Below are 19,983 nucleotides of genomic sequence, written 5' to 3'. Positions count from 1 at the left end.
TTTACAATTTTTGTCCTAGTTAGGCCAAACTTGGTCCAAATTGCATGAAACTCCACCAAGTTCCTAGTTATGTCACTTATGACATGAGAACATCATCCCACCCCTTATTTTCCTAATCTAGCCCTCTAGATACACAATTTCCATTCTCATCAACAATGACAACAATTTAACTACACTAAGCAACTTGGATGACTAGGTGGTAATGGAAACCCAATTAGACCTCCTAATGGCTAGGTCATACTCTAGGACTCTCTATTCCTCTTTATTCCACTAGTGGCTTGGATAAGGCCACTACAAGCCAAAACTCAACTAGGAACCCTAGGTTGTTAGTTAGCCTTACCTAGGTGCTCCTGCACCAAGTCGTCCACAAATCCAAAACTGACAACTCAAGAAATCTTGTGAGTTGTAGTTTCTAGATTTGTAATTATTTTCTCTCCCACATATAAATATATAAAAAAATTGTGTTGGTGGGTATCTATAAAGGAGTTTTTCTTGGTCAATCCCCATTTTTGGTGATTTCCACCTTGAGTAGTTATTAGGAATAATATCCTGTGTATTTGTGTATGTTTGTAATCCTATATTTGTAGATCTAGAATGTAAAAATGCTAACAATCTACCTTATGAGTGAAACCCTAGCATGAAAGTATGGATGTATGTGAATGCATATAAATGTATGAAGGTGTAAAGAATCATATGTGAAGAATGATGTAGAAGTCATACCAAACCCCCAAGGCTAATGTAATCTAACCATATTTGTGATCCTTTTGCAACTGCATGATTGATATATTCACCTTGAATTCTTGAATGAAGAATAGCCTTGCTTAGAAATGAAGAATATGAAAATAGCCCTATTTCCACCTTACAATTGCTCAAAGTCAGATAGGGGTGTCCACACTTGGTTGCTCATTGCTCCTCAAATCCTCTTGTTATAATTTTATCACAAAATGAGGGATTGGATCCCTTTTTAGTGAATTTTCTAAATAATCATGAAATTACAGCATAAGGGGCAACTGCAGAAGTGGTATTTTAATGGGAGTGTTAAACACTACAAGTCCCAAATCACTAGAAGCACCAAGACTAGTTCAACCTAGGTTGACCTAGTCTAGACCAAGTTAACTTGGGTCAACCTAGTCTAGACCAGGTTGACCTGGGCTAACCTAATATAAAAGGTTTACCTTCAGGGTTTCCCTATCCAAATTTTAGACTTGCAAAGTTTTGTGGATGAAATGTGTATCTTAGAGTGTGATTTAGAGATCCAATATAGGGTTTTTAGGTCCTTAAAAGAGGGGATACTCATAGATTGGGTCCTAATTTATTGATTTTGTAAAGGATGAAGGGAATCAAGGAGGATCAAATAGGTCCTACCTTATTTTTACTAAGAGTAAGAAGGGAGAAGATGTGAGGTGTGTGTTAAAGGTAAAAATATGAAATGCAAACACACTAAGGAGGAGATAAAAGCTCTTAAATCCAAGTGCATCAAATTTAAGATGGAGCATTCAGCCCCCACTTAAGTGGGATATAACACTATGTGCATATGCAAGATAAAGACAGAAACATTATCATAGCTTGTAAAAAGGATATAGAAAAGTCCACATGCACAAATCGTATAAGAAAAAAATTGTAACTACTTCCTACAAAACCACGGGTCAGTGATAATCTAAAAAGTCACCTAGGACTTACTATAGAAAGATGGTGAAGCTCACAAATAATTGTGCCCTCTTGTTTTTGTTTTCTCATTAGAAAATGTGTAACAAGGGATCATGCTAAATGTAACAAACTATGAATAGGAATTTACAAAAAGAATCCCTTAAAGCACTATCAAATTAGCTCTTAATACTTCTCCAAGAATGTAGGTAACTAAATCATGATTTTGATGCATGTAATGGAAAGGAAATAGGAGCTACATTACTTAAGATATTATGGAATGAGTCAATGCATGTAAATTAGGGTTTTTTTAAACATATTCAAAATTTAACCTAAAATAATGTTATATAAGTGCAAGTTACCTTGCAAAAAGCTCATTTGTTACCTTATGCTTGAAGGAGAGAAGAAAAAGAAGGAAGAGATATGTCAAAGATGAAGCCACTACATCCAATATGGATGGAGGTGCTCTGATAAGACATACTAGATGGCATCGTGTTGGAGGAGGTAAGCATCAAACCCATATTTTTATTATCCTATATATTTCTACTTTCCATAGTTATAGAATATAGCTATCTAGGTGATCTATAGGGTCCCTAAGAGGATGTTGACCTTGTCCTAGTTTAGGTCAACCTAGTCCATAGGGATTCTAAGATGTCCCAAGGGCATGTCATCCTATCCCAGAGGTAGATCAACCTAGTCCCCTAGGAGGTCAACTAGTCTTGGGTAAGTTGACTTAGTTCCCCAAGAGCTTGACCTAGTCCAGAGGTAGACTAGGTGGTCATCAAAATGATATGACATCTGAGAGCATTATATGTCAAATGTGATTATCTATATCCAAGAACACATTGAGGATCTTAGAGTAGCAGAGATATAAATACTTAAGGATAAAGGGTTGCACTGGGTAGCACAATAGGCACATGTGAGATTCCACAGAGGTATTTTGTTAGCATTGATGGAGAGATGGGATGAGAACATATGTTCCTTCCACTTACCATTGGGAGAGATGATAGTCACATTAGAGGATGTCTACTAGATCTTATGCCTACTAGTTTGGGGACTTATAGTGAAACCCCAAGGATGGAGATCACATAGAGAGATTGAGATAGATCTTGAGTACTAGATGGGTATGTCATACAGAGAGAGACAAAGACCATACTAGGTGTGTCTAATAAGCATCATCATTGGATGTTCTTAGGAAAATTATGCTATACATTATGACCATCATACCTGATACAAAGTGTCTGGTATTCTAAACCCCTCTAGTACATATAATCATGCATATGAAGAGAGAGGTGATAGTATATGCATGGGGATGGAGCATGATAGTGCCTATATACTATGAGATAGGGATGTTTATGAGATATTAGTGAGCTAGACTTATGACATGTATACTCTTATAAGTGTGGGCCTTTGAGAACTTCTAATGCACGAGGACATCAAGGTTATTGACTAAGATTCTAATAGAGTCACTGAGAGTGTATCCTTACTCATTGAGTCATCCCTAGTAGTTTGGAGATATATGATACTAGAGGATTAGATTTGAGTAGTTACACTAGTAATGTTATATAGAGACCCTACAAACTTATGATAGCATGACCAAACTCAGCAATATTGTTGAGGTGGATGTAGAGAAAGAGGGTTTTAGAGGGAAGGAATGAGTACATAGTGTGCCCTACTATTCTGATAGAGTGATGAGGTAGTTTTGTCTTTAGCAAGATGCACAACCTCCCATGCCTTGATATCTATATGGAGCTAAGTACATGGATATTCCTAGGACTTGAAAATGATTAACTATAGATGATGTGACTATGAAAAATACCAAGGGTCTAGAGCATATAGAGTTTCCCCCTACATTGGACAATGCAGGAGTATCTAAACACTACCTATGGTATTTTAGTGTGTATGTTGTGAGAGCTATATTCCTACATGGGTACCTTATAGGTGATCAAAGTCCATATCATAGAGTACCATGAGGAGATGGTGATGATGAGGAGGAGGAGGAGGATGATGATGGTGATCCTCCACTAGAGGGAGATCCAATAGAGGATGAGGAAAATACACCAATAGTAGATGGGAGACCACAAGAGAGGGTGGCATCTCTTATAGTAGCCAGACCACTACAGTCATGCACACCATGAGATTATATCAAGATAAATCCCCCTAGGAGAAGACATGCAAAGTGTGGAGATTCAATTAATCCACCACAAGCTACCCATCTCTAAGATATAGATCCTAGGTTCCATGCAGGAGATCCAGGTATGAAAAAGAGATAGAATAAATGCATAAATAATGATATCAAATATATGACTGATAAAAATTTTAACTTATGCTTCTAGTATGGAGGAGTGAAGATTCTTAGTGAGAGATATCCTAATAGGACATACATACAAAATTAAGTATTCCATCCACTTTACAGATCTAGTACACAAGGATATGAGACCCTGGATGCCATTCATCTTTACACCTACAGTAGTGAAACCACAATTGATGCAAGTACAACTAGACCAACAAGGACATGAGCTACCAGAGCTACATGAGTACTGTCATATATTTAATAGTTGATTAGAGAGGAGTACCTCTAGGAGTCACACATATTTATCCACAACTCAAAGGATATCCCCATCATCACATCATATATGAGATAGATTTGGGTCTCATCATTGTATTGATGAGAGTTGATTATACCTATTTTGATATTGGGCACATTTTGTATTGAGTGCCTACTTATGCATATCAAAAAAGAAAATTATGATAACATATATATGATTAACATATTTTGATGTTTCATTACTTGATTAGTTTTTAAAACTAATTATAGTGAAAATAAAAGAAAACATGTGAAATGAATGAATGATTATAAATAATATTGTTGTAAATGCATAATATTAATAGGTTTCTTAAAAGGCACACCATTCATACCAGAAATCCTATATGTACTAGATCCATATACCTTTGTGAAAATATAAGGACCTAACTAGTAGGATTGAATTTCCCTTTTCACCTAGTAAGGCATTTACATTCCTTTGATTCTTGTAAAGAACTAAATATCCTACTAAAAAAGAGTGTTCACTTACTTTACAATTGTATCTTTTGTTCACCATTTTATGATAAGTCTACTAGAAATACAATAGGGGAAGTAAACTCTAAAAGTGGGGGAGGAGGGGGGTGAATCAATCATTCTAAACTTTAACCATAAAATCATTCATCTCACAATTTACGTGTAAACTAAAATAGCTAGCTAAACATACTCATCCATAGCATGAAATCAAATAAACATACAACAATTATATGACACAAGATATTTGGATACCTAGAAACCCTCCAATGAGGAGGTAAAACTAGGGTGGGGATGACACCCATAAATCTTCACTACTATAGTTGTAAAGTGTATCTAATGAAGGTTACAATGTTTGATCATAAACTATCATCTACCTTGTGAAAGGTCTTCCTTGTTAAAAGCTTGCAAGATTGTTAGATCTTACCCTATTAGAAGTGTGTCTAATTAAATGGTTTTAATTTACAATAAAGTAAGCACCTTGTTAAAGAATTTACAATAGCCTTTTAGGTCTACTTTGTTAAGAGATTTAACTGATTCACCTATTAGAATGTCTCAGTACTGATCCTACAGTTAGCACTCTATTGTTAGATAATAAATCACCTCTTTTCATGTATCTTTGATCCTCTCTAATCAAATGTATTACTTCTATCCTTTAACTCCTTTCCTTTGTTATCTTCTAATTGATTCTACAATTCATATTTTAATTCACAACTCCTAGCCACCATAAATGCACTATTTGTGCATGAAAACTTCTCTCTTTTCTCATACAATGTTTTAGGGTCCACCTTCCTTAAGAAGACCTAGGTGACTTAGGGTTAGGTATGAATCAACGATTGTGATTCACTTATTTTTCTACTTAATCCATCCCTTTAACTAATTGGTTGAATGTAATGCATAAGGATCCTCAATATAGATTTGTTCTTATCATCTATAATTGTAAAACAATCCTTAAGTCGACTAAAAAATGGTTTATATAGAAGTTTGTGCCATTACAAAAAACTATGTCCAAAATTTTTTTACTCGGCACTTGAAGTCTCTAATGCTCAGCATCCATTATATCTTTAATGTTGTAACTCAAACTCTAAATGAGTTAGCATCCATTGATCACTCGGCATATGAATCACTTGGCATCAACTACCTACTTGGCACTTGAGTGACTTGGCAATTACTAGGTACTTGGCACATATTGTATATCTCACTCGGCATACACTATCTAACAACTTATGCTTGGCATACATTACTTGTTTGAAATGAACTAAGTTATATCTTGTAAATGACTTAAGTGTATTGTCACTCATATGTCAAAACCAATCTAAGATTAATAATCTCCTCATTTGACATGAGTGGCAAAAACACTTGGTCATGCATGAATAACCTTAACTCATGAGGATAACTCAAATAATCTCTATTTGCTACTTTAAAATATTGCAACACTTGTGACTTATTAGTCATACCTCAAAATTTTATAACTCCCCTTGAGTTGATTGTCCTTTTATGAATCTAAATACTCCTGTTGAGTAAATATGTAGTATTGTTGTGTTGGCTTTGTTTCTATACTAACTCCCCCTTATTTTGGTCTTCATTCATTCTCTTTTGTATCAGTCAAAATTCATTCTCCCCCTTTTTGACACTTATGTCATGGGTGGTATACAAATAATGTGTCTATCCAAGAATGATTTATGGACCTCTATTATGAGCTTTAGTGATGCATCCTAGTTGTCACATGCTACCTCTTGATATTTGATTTGAATAGCTAACTTAGTAGCAAGTTTAACTAGGTCTTCATGAGTAGAAAGATGGGGATCTTTCTTCATCAATGTTTCTACAAAGGCTAGTTCCTTGTGCAACACTTCCATGTGAGGGGTCAACATGGAATCGGCATTGATCGGTGTAGCCTAAATGTTGGCATCTTGAGCTTGTAAAGTTGCTAACTAACCTTGTGTTGATAGTAAATTTATAAAATGAGACTAACTTTGACTAGGAGATTATTGTAGGAGTTTACCTATTGACTACAAATCTCCCTCTAGGTGGTCAATGTGTCTCTACAATTCTTGTGTGAACAAAGTTACATCACACAACTTGGTGTAAAGAGAGAAAATTTTCTCCAACACTTTCTTCACACCATCAATTTTGGTTGCTAACTTGACCTAACTAAGTGCAATGACACTAGATATCTTTTTAGTTACCTTGGCTTGGAATTTCTTCTTAGACCATTCCAATAATTTGACATTTGTGTCTTGGTATTCATCATTTACCTTCTCCACAATATTTTCCAATTACTCAATGATTGAATTTTCTTCATCAAGTGTAGGTAGGCTAAATGCAAAAAGAAATATGGCCTTGATATCATGTAATGCTTGTTTCTACCTATGCTCCCTTCTGAGAAGTTCTTGGTGTTTCTTTCTAGCTAAAGCATCCTGTAGTATGCCCATTTTCTCTATGGTGATTGATGCTAGATCAAAATTTTGTAGTTTAATCACCTCATCTAATTTTATATCACCATAAGATGTAACCTCATCAACCTTAGATCTACTAGGATTTGACCTTGATGAGTGAAATGGTGTAGCTTCTACACTTGGCCTATGAAGTTCTTGACTAGGAATAGGAAGCAGTATCTAGTAGGGTAACTAGTGTCTAAATTGCTATCACTTCCTATGGCTTTGTAGTTAAGACTGAATATTCAGTCCTATCCTACTCCTTCTCTATGATCTCTATATCATCTCGTGCTTGTGTTGGAGGTGGAGGACTAACTTCTTGACCTTTTTGGACTAGTGTCTCATCTTTCTCAACTGTTGAAACTTCATGCACTAAAAAATTTTGCACCAATGTGCTCATGCGATGACATTGTATCCTTCCTTTGATATACTAAAAAAGGAATTATAGATTGAACTTATGTAGATTGATGGGGGAAAATAGATCATTCTTGAGTTTTCTCCCCTACAAATGCCAATTCTACCTTCTCAATCTCATCCACACTCACTAATATAGGATGGTTGCATAGTTTTTCCGTGGTGGTGGTATCAATCAATATCTTCTTCATATCCTCCTCTATTAAGGTATTGTTGTTCTAAGTGGTGTTATCAGAGACATCCTTGATCTTTACTATTTCTGCTTATTGATCTGCTTTGTTCACATGAGGGGACTAGCACTCAACATATGTACCTCTAGTACATTCTAATCTTGTTGTTGCTCTTCCTCAACTGTAGCCTCTAAATATGCTTCTTTTAGAGTGCATCCCTCATGTCCTTCCCTTAAAAATTCATCCTGTGTTACCTCAACTACCTCTTGTTTGACTTATTCTTCATGTACTTCCACAAGTGTCTATTTGTTTAACTCATCTATTGTTACCCCATATATCACTTTCGATAGCTATGTGGTCTTTTGGACAACATCTTTAATATTATTCTATAAAATGTTAAAGGCTCTATATTTTGGAGAAAATCTCCCCTTATACTTATTAATGTCCTTTTCTCTCTGGTATTCCTTGCAATTGAGAGAGACTATTGCCACCTTTGCTCAACTCTGTCATATAGACTTTTGGGTAAAGAGTTTGAAATCTCAATTGGAGTTTTCATAAAAATTTCTATCATGGCATACACAAATTCTTCCACTTTATTCATTTCTACCTTTTGAAGTTTATCAAATTCAACATGTGTGAACCTTGATAAATTAGCATCATTCTTGATATTATCACACAAGTTGTCCAAATCAGAAGAGGGGTTGTAGCTTACCACTTTGAATTGGTTGTCATCATCTAACTTAGTCCTCTCCTCATTTGATTCAACTAGAACTATATATTTCCCTCATTTTCCTCTGCTAAGGTTCATCTTCCTTGCTAGTTGTTATAGCTCTCTTTCCTTTAGGCTTCTCAACTTATTGAGTCTTCTTAGTAGTAGCTCTTGTGCTATCCTTGGTGACAAGAACTATAGGATTTTTTATTGAAGGTTTCAAAACTTTCTTGCATTTTCTTTCTATTGGCTTCTTTTCTTTTCTCTTTTTCTTTTTTGTAGTGATAGGTGCTTCATTGGCTTCTTCTCGCTTGACACCTTCATCAAATTTTGCTTCTTCTTCTCCTTGGTCCTCTCCATGACCCTGTGTGAGAGCAAGTGGTCCTTGGGTAGGTGTATCTTCTTCATCATCTTCACTATCCTCTCTTCTTCATCTCCTTGTACCTCTTCACCAAATTGTTCCTTGAGTTTTTTCACAATTTTTTTCTTCTTCCTCATCATAGAAGTTGTCTTCAAGTCCATTGTGATTTTGGGCTTGGCTACATCATAGTTTCCAAATATAGTATCCTTCTTATCTACTTCCTCTACCAGTAAAGCAATGATGGCTACAGATGCCTCATCTACATTAATTTCATAAGGTAATGGCCTAAGCCATCTAACCCTTGGAACAATATCTTGAACATAAGTGAAATAAACATCAACTAGAAAACAAATATCATTGTAATGTTTCTCTACTAGTGACACTAGTATTCTCATTCTTTGTTTCATTGACTTCTCAAAGTCTTCAAAATAACTTTTCATTATAGTCTCAAAATTATCTCCAAGTTGCTTTATGTATTCTCCAATCTACACTTTAATAGACCTATTGGTTTTCCAAGCAACTTTGACAAATCAAGGAAAAGTGTTCTGCAAATAGAAAAATATACAAACAAGTATTGAACCAAATTTGCATTGTGCACTTTTTTTCTTTCTTATGGCTCCCAAGTTTTCTAATAAATATTGGAGTTGTAACTCAACAAGGTCATAAGAATGGTCCTTCTTTACTATCTTATAGCCTAAATCCAAAGCTATATATGGTACACTATTCAATCTATTATATTGAAAGAACTTATGTGCAATGACTCTAATTACGAATGCAATTAGGGGATCGATGATTGTATCTATGGTCATCCCTCTCTTGTTCCATACTTCCCCTGTATTCTTCCCAATTACCTCTTTTGCATAACTCCTTATAGTATTTGTTATGTCTAGGGTAGGATACCTTGTTACTCTTTAAACAATCCTCTTTTTGATCTTGATAGAGCTGTCTTCTAACCACATATATTTTTTATGTATTCTGCTAAGAACTATCTTAATCCACTCTATCTTAAATATATTAGGAAAATCTAGGGCATGGGTTAACCCTTTTCTCTCTACAATTTTGTTTTCCTCTTTCAATACTCCATTTTCACACAATTTTCTATACAAATATCTAATTTCCATGTCTCCTATACTCCCTACCTTAAAAGTGTAGCAACACCTTACATCTTGTATCATTAAAACTTGTGGCAGTATCATAGATAACACACTAGGCAGCTCCCCTTTCTATGCAATATCAAGAATTGCCAAAAAAATGTAGTTGTTTAATCTTATTACTAATCAATTGTACATTTAAAATTTCTCTTCCTTCCTTAACCACATCATAAAAAGAGCTAGATGTCATTAAAACTATCTAAGGTTTGCATAAATTTAAATAGTGTAGCTCAACACACAATAAATACCTTGAAAATCTAACATTTGGTGATGAGTAGCAGTTGAATTTAGTATGAAAATTCTTGAATCAATTTATCTAATTTTCATAATGCTCTTTGTGCTCTCTTCAATCTTGAATGATTGTGAATGAGTCAAAAAATGACCATATAGCCCTTGAAACTTTGTAATAAATTCTTAGTGGTTACACATCTTTAAGCTCAGCTTCAATAGAAATTTTGACTCACTTGGTTTCCATGTAATTTCTACCATGCTCAATAAACACAAAAATCTTGGCCAATACTATCACTTTTGATAGCTTGACATCAACTAAACTTTCACTTGGCAACAATAGTTAAACTTTTCATGCTTGACAGTAATATCAAAACTTATAGATTTCTTCTAAGTTCTAACCAATACATTGCATCTTACTTCATGCATCTATGATCTTTTTAGAATTGATTCCCAAGAACTAATGTATAATTGAACTTTGAAATATCAATCCCATAGATAGATCTTGATTTCCTTGTTGGGGGTGTTGTGATCACCTAATCCATTGGATGAAGTGATCCCATCTAAACTTGATGTGTTGCAATCTTCCTTTTTCTTCCATGTCTTGTTCATCTATACTTTGACTTCTTCAACATCAACCTTACCTTTTCCTTTATTGATGCAAGAGAATCCTAGGTTGCATTTCTATCCTACATATTTCTCTTCTTTCTTATTTCTATTGAGTTGCAATGTCTTGCATTGCCAAGTATCTATGTTGGTGTCAAGTTGCAGCGGTTGCTTAGTTCATAGTTCTTTCCAAGTTTCCTTTGTTACTGAGTCTTCTTTGGTTTCTGAGTCATCCTATGGTTACTGAGTATTTATTTGGTTTTCAAGCTCTCCTTGCTTACCAAGTTATCTTTTGGTCACTAAGTTCATTTGTGTGCTAAGTTCCTTTAGGTGTCAAGCTTGTTTGGATGTTGAGTGCTTTTGATTGTCAAGCATTGCTAAGTTTTCCAAGTTGCAACATTTTGCTTGGTCTTTGTTTGCCGAGTTATTTTTTTGCAATTTCTTGTTGGAGCCAACCTTTGCATTTAATTTAGTGATAGATTTCTTTTGTGAGCTAATTTGTGTCTTATCCTAGCATTTAATATGAGAGTTTATTTTGGTTGTATTTAAAATAGGTTGACTTGTGGTTGTGCATGTATTTAAAGAGGTCTTTGGTGGAGATTTAGAGGATAGAATTTTATAAGAGAGAAACATAGTAGGAGTTAAAGAAATACTGAGGTGCAAAGTTTGATTATTGAAGTTTGAATTTTATTGTAACATAGTTGTAACTTAGAAGGTCTTGCATCTAGGCATGTATTTGATTAGTTGATGAATATATGAAGGCATTTTGTTACTCTATATCCTAATTTATTTGTACTTGTGTTGTTTTTTCCACTATTTTTACTCTACATAGGAGGTCCAAATAGTTGTGTGTGCATTTGGCCCTAGCTATCTCATCCCTCCCTACATCAAGTGGTATCAGAGCTTGAGGTTCATCCTTGTAGAGATTGGATCCTATAGAATCCTAAGTTGATTTGGGTTCTAGGGTTATATATCTATGGATTTGACCTATAACTTGTAGAGGGATATGATCTTGTAGGAACCTAATTGTAAAGATGGTTGAGGTAGAGGAAATGTTGATAATTCCACATTGGATACATTGAGATAGATTGCAACTAGATTAGATGCTATAGAGGCAACCTAGAAAAGAGGAGCACATCTTGATGATGTGAGTAATGATTAAGTAGTAGCACAAAACCCTAATCTAGAACCTAAAGAAGACCAAGATGAAGCAATATTGTTGAGAGTGTTGCCTCAGGAAAATTCATAGCCTACTATTGAATTTGTTCCTTAAAATGGAAAATTGGATACCATTTTTGTGTTGGATTGGATCTCTAAAATGGATAAGTTCTTTGACTATGAAAATACTCTTGATAATAGGATGGTGAAGATTGTATTTACAAGGTTGAAAGGACATTCATCACTATGGTGGGAGCATTTACAAACTAATAAACATAGGAGAGGAAAGGAGAATATCAGGACTTGGTTGATGATGGTGAACAAGGTAACAAAAAAATTCCCTCTGGCTGATTACCAAGTTAGTTTATTAAGAAAGATGCAAAATTTGAGACAAAGAGACATGACTGTGAAGTAGCATACTAAGGAATTTTATAGATTGGACATTAGATCTAGACATGTGGATGATGATGTTGAGAAAATTATAAGGTACATAAATGGATTAAAATCTAGAATTCAAGATGAGATAAGTTTTGTGAAATTGGAAAGTGTGAAGGAAGCATACCAATATGACTTGAAAGATGAGGAGATATTGACAAAGAGGTAGAGGTGGTAGATTCTAGAGAGCCAAAGGTAGATCATATGGAGAAGGTGGAAGATCTAATAGTTCTATGCAAGATAAGGGAAAATCTAAATGGAAGAATTATGATAAAGCCAAGACTGAGTGGAAAGGTGGTGATTCCTACTGAGGAGGTACTAGTTATTACCAAGGAAGAGGTAATTCTATTCTAGAGGTGCTTTTAGTGGTAATTATTTCAGTTGTGGTAAAAAAGGAAATAGATCTTTTGATTGTAGATCTTTTGAAAGTGGGCAAGGTAGCATAAATGTTGTGGTTCAAGGAGACACTAAGGGTTCATGTAGTGGACTTGAGGTGGGAGAGAATATGATGGTGATAAGAACCTTATGTACTAAGGGAATTGATGACGAACCTATTCTAAGGAGATCGTGTATTTTCAAGACCAAATGTAAGATGGCTAGAAAATGTTGCAAGGTGATCATTGATAGTGGAAGTTCTACAAATTTGGCACTAGAATAATTGGTTACAAAGTTTTAGTTGTAGAGGTTGGAGCACCCTAAGCCTTATCAAGTTTCATGGAGAAAAGATGGGCATAAGATATTGATAAGTGAACAATGTATTGTGAAGTTCAAGATTGGACATTACTTTGATGAAGTTTTGTGTGATATTATGCCTATGGATTGCTATCATATTTTTTTGGGTAGACCTTAGAAATATGATAGATATGATGTACATGATGGAAGATTGAATCAATATATTCTTTTGGTGAATGGGAAGAAATAAATATTGTTGCCTTTGACTGAAAGTCTAGATGAGGTTAAGTGTACTACTGTGAGAATTTGCATGGTTAATGGAAAGCAATTTGAAAAGGAAATGAAGAAGAAACAAATATTTTTTGATATAATTCCTAGGAGACTGAGTTGTGCCTATAGCAACCGATTAGCATAAAATAGTGCTAACTAAGTGTCAGTCAATGGTAATCAATTGACAATAGAAATTGGTAGTGCTAACTGAGTGCCAATGGAAATTGCATAATTCCTTAATGAATATTAGGAAATTGTTGTAGAGAATATACCTGATGGTTTACCACTAGTCAGAAGTATAATTCATTGTATGGATCTAATTCCTAGAGCTAGTTTACCAAATAAAGCATCATATAGATTGAAAGATTCTAAGAATAAAGAGCTTAGTAGACAAGTGCATGAGTTGTTGGAGAAAGGTTTAATCAGAGAAAGTTTGAGTCCATGTGTCGTACCTATTGTATTAGCACCTAAGAAGAATGGAGAATGGAGAATGTGTACTAATTCCAAAGCTATTAATAAGATCACACTAAAATATAGGTTTCCTATGTCGAGGATGGATGACATAATGGATTGTTTGAGTGGAGAAAAATATTTTACCAAGATTGATTTGAAAACTGGTTATCATCATATTAGAATCAAAGAAGGTGATGAATGGAAGACTGATTTTAAAACAAAAGATGGTTTGTATGAATGGTTGGTAATGCCTCTTGGTTTGACTAATGCACCTAGTATTTTCATGAGATTGATGAATGAAGTTATAAAAACATTTTTGGGCAAGTTTGTGATTGTTTATTTGGATGATATTATGATATTGAATAAGACTTAGGAATAACATCTTGAGCATGTTAGACAAGTATTGTAGAGATTGGAGGAAAACTTGATGATTAATCTGAAGAAGTGTTCTTTAATGCAAGAGGAGATTATGTATTTGGAATTTCAGTTCTATTTGTCATGCTATGATTGAGACAATGAGAGGAGATAAAAATGAATTCAAATGGACACATAGAGCTGATAACAACTTTGAGACTTTGAAACAAAAGGTTGTTGAGCTACCTATATTGGCTTTGTTTGATTTCAATAAAGTATTTCAAGTTTAATGTGATGCAAGTGGTAATGCAATAGGAGTTGTATTGAGTCAAGAAGGTAAAACTATTGCATTCTTTAGTGAAAAGTTTAATGATGCTAGAAAGAAGTATTATGTGTATGATCAAGAGTTTTATGCTATCATTCAAGACTTGAAGAAATGGAGACATTATTTGATTCCTAAGGAGTTTGTGTTGTATATTGATCATAAAGCTTTATAGTACTTGGGAAATCAACATAAGTTGAATTAGAGACATGTGAAGTGGGTTGAGTATTTGTAGAGTTTTACATTTGTGATTAAGCATAAGAGTGGAGTCACTAACTAAGTTTTTGATGTATTGAGTAGAAGATATTATTTGTTTATTGAGATGAAGGTTGAAGTTTTTTGTTTTGATACGTTGAAAGAGTTGTATGATACTAATCCTAATTTTTCTGAGATGTGTAGGGAGTGAAAAGTGCCTAGTTTGATAGAAATACCAAGTAAGTTTGATGAGTATTTTATTCAAGAAGGTATGTTGTTTAAGGGTATTTACTTGTGTATTCCTAAGAGTTCTGGGAGATTGAATCTAATTAAGGAAAATCATAGTGGTGGTTTGGCTGGACATTTTGGAATTGATAAGACATTGAGTTTTTTGAAAGAAAAGTATTAATGACCTTAGATATATAAGGATGTTCTTAAAATTTGTTAAGAGTTGTGGAATTTGTGAAATTGCAAATGGAGTAAGTTAGAACACTAGTTTGTATACACCTATTGTTGTTTCTGAGAAACCTTGGAGTAACATTAGTATGGATTTTTTTCTTGGATTTCCTAAGATAGTGAAGGGGTCTGATTCTATATTTTTTGTTGTGGATATATTTTCTAAGATGGCTCATTTCATGTACCTTGTAAGAAGACATCAAATGTTGAGCATGTTGCTAAACTTTTCTTTAAAGAGATTGTGGGATTGTATGGATTACCAAAAAGTATTATTTCTGACAAAGATATTAAGTTTGGTGGTTATTTTTGGAGGAATTTGTGGAAGAATATGGGTACTAAGTTGAAGTATTGTTCTACTTTCCATCCATAGACAGACGGACAGATAGAGATTGTGAATAGAAGCTTGGGTAATTTTTTGAGATGCTTAGTTGGGAATGAATCACATAATTAGGAGATAGTATGAGCACAATATGAGTTTGCATATAATAATATTGTGAATAGGAGTACATGGAAAACACCTTTTGAAATTTTTATTGGAATGCAGCCCAGAGGTATATCAAATTTGAGAAATATTACAAGTGAAGAAAAGAGAAGTGCTATAGGGGAAGTATTTGCTGATTTTATGGAGTTTTTGCATAAGGAAGTGAAGTTCAGGTTGGAACAAAAATTAGAAGTATAAGAAGAATGCTGAAAAGTCTAGAAGACATCATGTTTTTGAAGTTGATGATGAAGTGATGGTTCATTTGAAGAAAGGAAGATTTCCTATTCGAACATATAGTAAGCTGAAGATGAAGAAGTTTGGATCTTGTGGATTTTGAGGAAATTTAATAGTGGTAATGCTTATGAAGTTGAGTTATCTAATGAAATGGATATATCTCTTATATTCAATGGGTTTGATTTGTATAAGTATCATGAGTCAGATGATGAAGTTGTTGTATCAAATGATTATCCTAAGAAGTAGATTGAATAGTTTGAACAGATATTGGATTAGAGAGTTACTAAGAGCACAAGAGGAAAAGATTAGTATGAGTATTTGGTAAAGTAGAAGAAAAATGAAAGATGATACATGGATTTCTCAATCTAAGTTGGATTCATCTCAAGTTGTGACATCTCAATGATCCAAGAGAATCATTTCTCTTAACCCCAGTTTTTTGATGTAGAAGCATCCTAGGATGCATTGATATCATGCATATTTTCCTTCTTTATTATTGTTGTTGAGTTGCAATTTCTTGCATTGTCAAGTTCATAGTTACTACCAAGTTGCCTTTACTATTGAGTGTTCTTTGGTGTTTGAGTTATCTTTTAGTCACCGAGTTCATTTGGGTTCCAAGTTAGGATTTGGCTATCAATCTTGTTTGGATGTCGAGTTCTTGTGTTTGTTGAGCATTTTTGAGTTCGTTGAGTTGTAGCATTTTTCTTGGTCTTCATTTGTTGAGTTCTCTATATGTGGTTTCTTATTGGAGCTAACATTTGCATTTATTTTAGTGATAGGTATCTATTGTGAGCCGACTTGTAGCTTATCCTAGAATTTACTATGAGAGTTTATATTAGTTGTATTTGTATCAGGTCAACTTGTGGTTGTGCATGTATTTAAAGAGGTCTTTGGTAGAGATTTAGAGGATAGAATTTTAGAAGAGAGAAGCATAGTAGGACTTGAAGAAAAATTGAAGTACAAAGTTTGATCATTGAAGTTAGAATTTGTTTGTAATGTGGTCATAACCGAGAAGGCTTTATAGTTGGGCATGTATTTGATTATTTGATGAATATATGAACACATTATATTATTCTATCTCTTGAGTTATTTGTACTTGTGATGTGTTTTCTGCTATGTTTACTCTACATAGGTGGTCTAAATAATTGTGTGTACCTTTGGCCCTAACTATCTCATCCCTCCTTGCATCAAAATTCACTACTAGGTGCTTTTGACCTTTTGGACAATTTTTTCTAATGTGAATTGTCTTCAAATAGCTAAAACATGTAGTTGGACTCAACCATCTATTGTAGTCACTTTTGAAATGTGTTCTAATGCAATTCTTAGCAACATGTCCATACTCTTGACCATAGTGACAACGATACCTTTGATTGTAATCCCAATTGTAGGATATGTAAGTATGTTTTACCTTAGCTTGCTTATTTGATGAATAGTTAGGCTTGGATCTACACTCATATGCTTTATGTCCATACTTCTTACAATTGTAGTAGTAACCTTCAAATATTTGTGTGCTGCTTGTCCTCATCTTGCATTCATGTGCTTGATGTCCTTGATTTTTGCACTTATGACAGTTACCCATGAATTTCTTCTTAGGGTTCTTATTTGCATTGTTCCTCCTACAAACGTTTGTTGTATGACCTATCTTTCCACAATTATGAAAATTGGGTTTGTAGTTCTTACCTTTTTTGCTTCTTTGTTCACCACTTTTAGATGATTCTCCTTCTTTAGTGCTAGTGTAACCCGATCTAGTGGTATCACTTTTACATCTAGGAGATCTCATCAATTTCTCAAAATACTTGATGGCTTCATTAGGTGTATTGAAACTTTCAGAAAATTCTTTTTCTCTTTTCAGATCATTTCTTAGTTGTTCATTTTGCAACTTCAGGGTTGTGATCTCAATATTCTTTCCATTTAATTTATGATTGGTAAATATTATTTGATTTATTATTTCTAGTTTCATGTGAGTGATCCTATTTACCTCTAATCTCTTCTCTTCCAGCATGTTGGTTAGTATCCTTTTGTCATCTTCAATCATGGTTTTGTCTTCGTTAGCTTTCTTTTTCTACTCGATCACCTCACATAGCAATATTGATTGGACTTCTGTTTCTATTTTAAGATTTCTAACCTCTTCAATTAGGGTGCCATTCTTTTCCATCAGATCTATAACTACTATATCAAATTCACTTGAGTTTCCATCTACAAACAATTCATTAGTGTCTTCCTCTTAATAATGTGAGTCATTATTCTCAATAGCTATCTCTTTCCTTTTGTTTAATGAGCACTTTAAATCATCTCTTGTGTCATTCAGCTAATGAAGGCCAAGCTGGCCTTCAATCTTTTGATTCTCAATATTTTTTCCCAACTTGTAGACTTCCATCTTAAAGATCTTTCCTCAAAGCTACAAAGCTTTCCTGTTTAGAGAATAAAGCTCTAATACCAATTTTTGGAAGTACAATAGGAAAAGTAAACTCTAAGAGGGAAGGGGGGGAGGGGTTAATTAGGCCTTCTAAACTTTAACCATAAAATCATTCACCACACATCCATCTCAAAATTTGGATGTGATAGTAAACAAATTTGTCTTCTATGAAATTCTTTCACAAATAACTCTTAAATGTCCAAATTGAAAGACAATTCTGAAACCAATAGTTTGAGTCACTTGCAATTGTTTTGTCAATTGCTCTCTAAATTTTGAAATGAAGGTACTGCTCCCTCCTTTTGATTTATAATAAGTAATCTTTAGATTAGCTTTTAACTAGAAGGAACATAAGGAATACTAACATCCATTCATCAACATGATATGAATGTGAAGCTTAATTTAAATAACTTTAAAAGAAAATCAAATATATAGCACATAGGCTATCTAATCAATCTTCCCATCTACAAAGAAATGAAATGGAGATCTAATATTCATTTTACATATTTGGATGAATAAAACCTCAAGATTCCATCACACACCAAAGAAAACCTTAATAAATGAAAGCAAGATATTATTTCAAATGGGACTAGAGTGACCATAGGATCACTTCCAACCAGAGAAAAATAAATTCAAACCATAGGATTTCAAGGTAAATTTCTCTTTATGTCAAATAAACAAGCAAACAACCATATTGTTATTTTCCCTTACATCATAAAAAAGTTGCAAAATAAATACCACTTCTTTCCTTCCATTCTCTATTATAGATTTTAAAACTAAAAATGCCTTCCCTTTCTTGAAAAATGCATAGGCATGTCCAAAGCCAGAGAAGAACCCTTTACAATTGATTTTCCTCCATTAAATAAATTTCCCACAAGAAGTTCAACAACCACAACTTGTTCTTACTAAACTAATTTATATTTGATCTCTTTACTTATGTTCCTTCCCTTTTGCTTTAATTTTTCATTATTAAGTGCAATAATTATTTGGCACATTACAATAATGTTAATTCTTTAAAGAATTAACCTTATCTTTTTTACTTCTGTTACTTTCACCCTCATATCATAAAAAATATTTAATTCTTTAAAGAATTAAACATTATACAATGCAAAATAATTTATAAATAAAGATTCTTAAAAGTTTAGTTTTTTTGAACTTCTCACATAGTTGAGTGAAGAGGGGAAATACTTAGGGTTTCAAAACCCTAGGTAATAATGGCTCTCTAGGGGCTGTGTTCTATGCTAGGATGCAAAGAACTCTAGAATCTTTGAGACACTTTAGTGCTACTATCTAGTGTCTTCCTATTGGGCCATAGAGTCAACACACTAAGCAATGGTTCTAAATCATGCAAGGATGTTCTTTATCTTTTCTTTATTTCCATTGTATTATGAAGAAACTTCTTGCAAGACTCATATATTTAGCCCAATGACACATTTTATCAGCATCTAAGTGATATCTAAAATTGTATCACCTTTTCTATTTGAAACTTTCTTGCATGGATGACCATGAACATGGCTACCACCTCTATTAAAATTGGTGCCACCTCGTAAGCTCTTTCTGATCAAAATAACTTCTCACCTCAAATCATAGTTATTCAAAGATCTTCTTGATAAGAGAGAAATATTATCTAAAATGGTCATATCTCTACCCACTAACTATATCAAATTGGTGAATTGATTATCAGTCAAACTCTTGTAGTTTCCTATTATGATGGTGATTTTGACAAGTCTTCTTCTTGAAGAGCCACTTCATCAACAAATGTGATTA

The sequence above is a fragment of the Cupressus sempervirens genome, chromosome 6 (genome assembly GCF_028749045.1).
Source record: "Cupressus sempervirens isolate cs-2001-9-10 chromosome 6, ASM2874904v1, whole genome shotgun sequence".
Taxonomy (NCBI): Eukaryota; Viridiplantae; Streptophyta; class Pinopsida; order Cupressales; family Cupressaceae; genus Cupressus; species Cupressus sempervirens.
Note: the sequence above shows the minus strand (reverse complement) of the source record.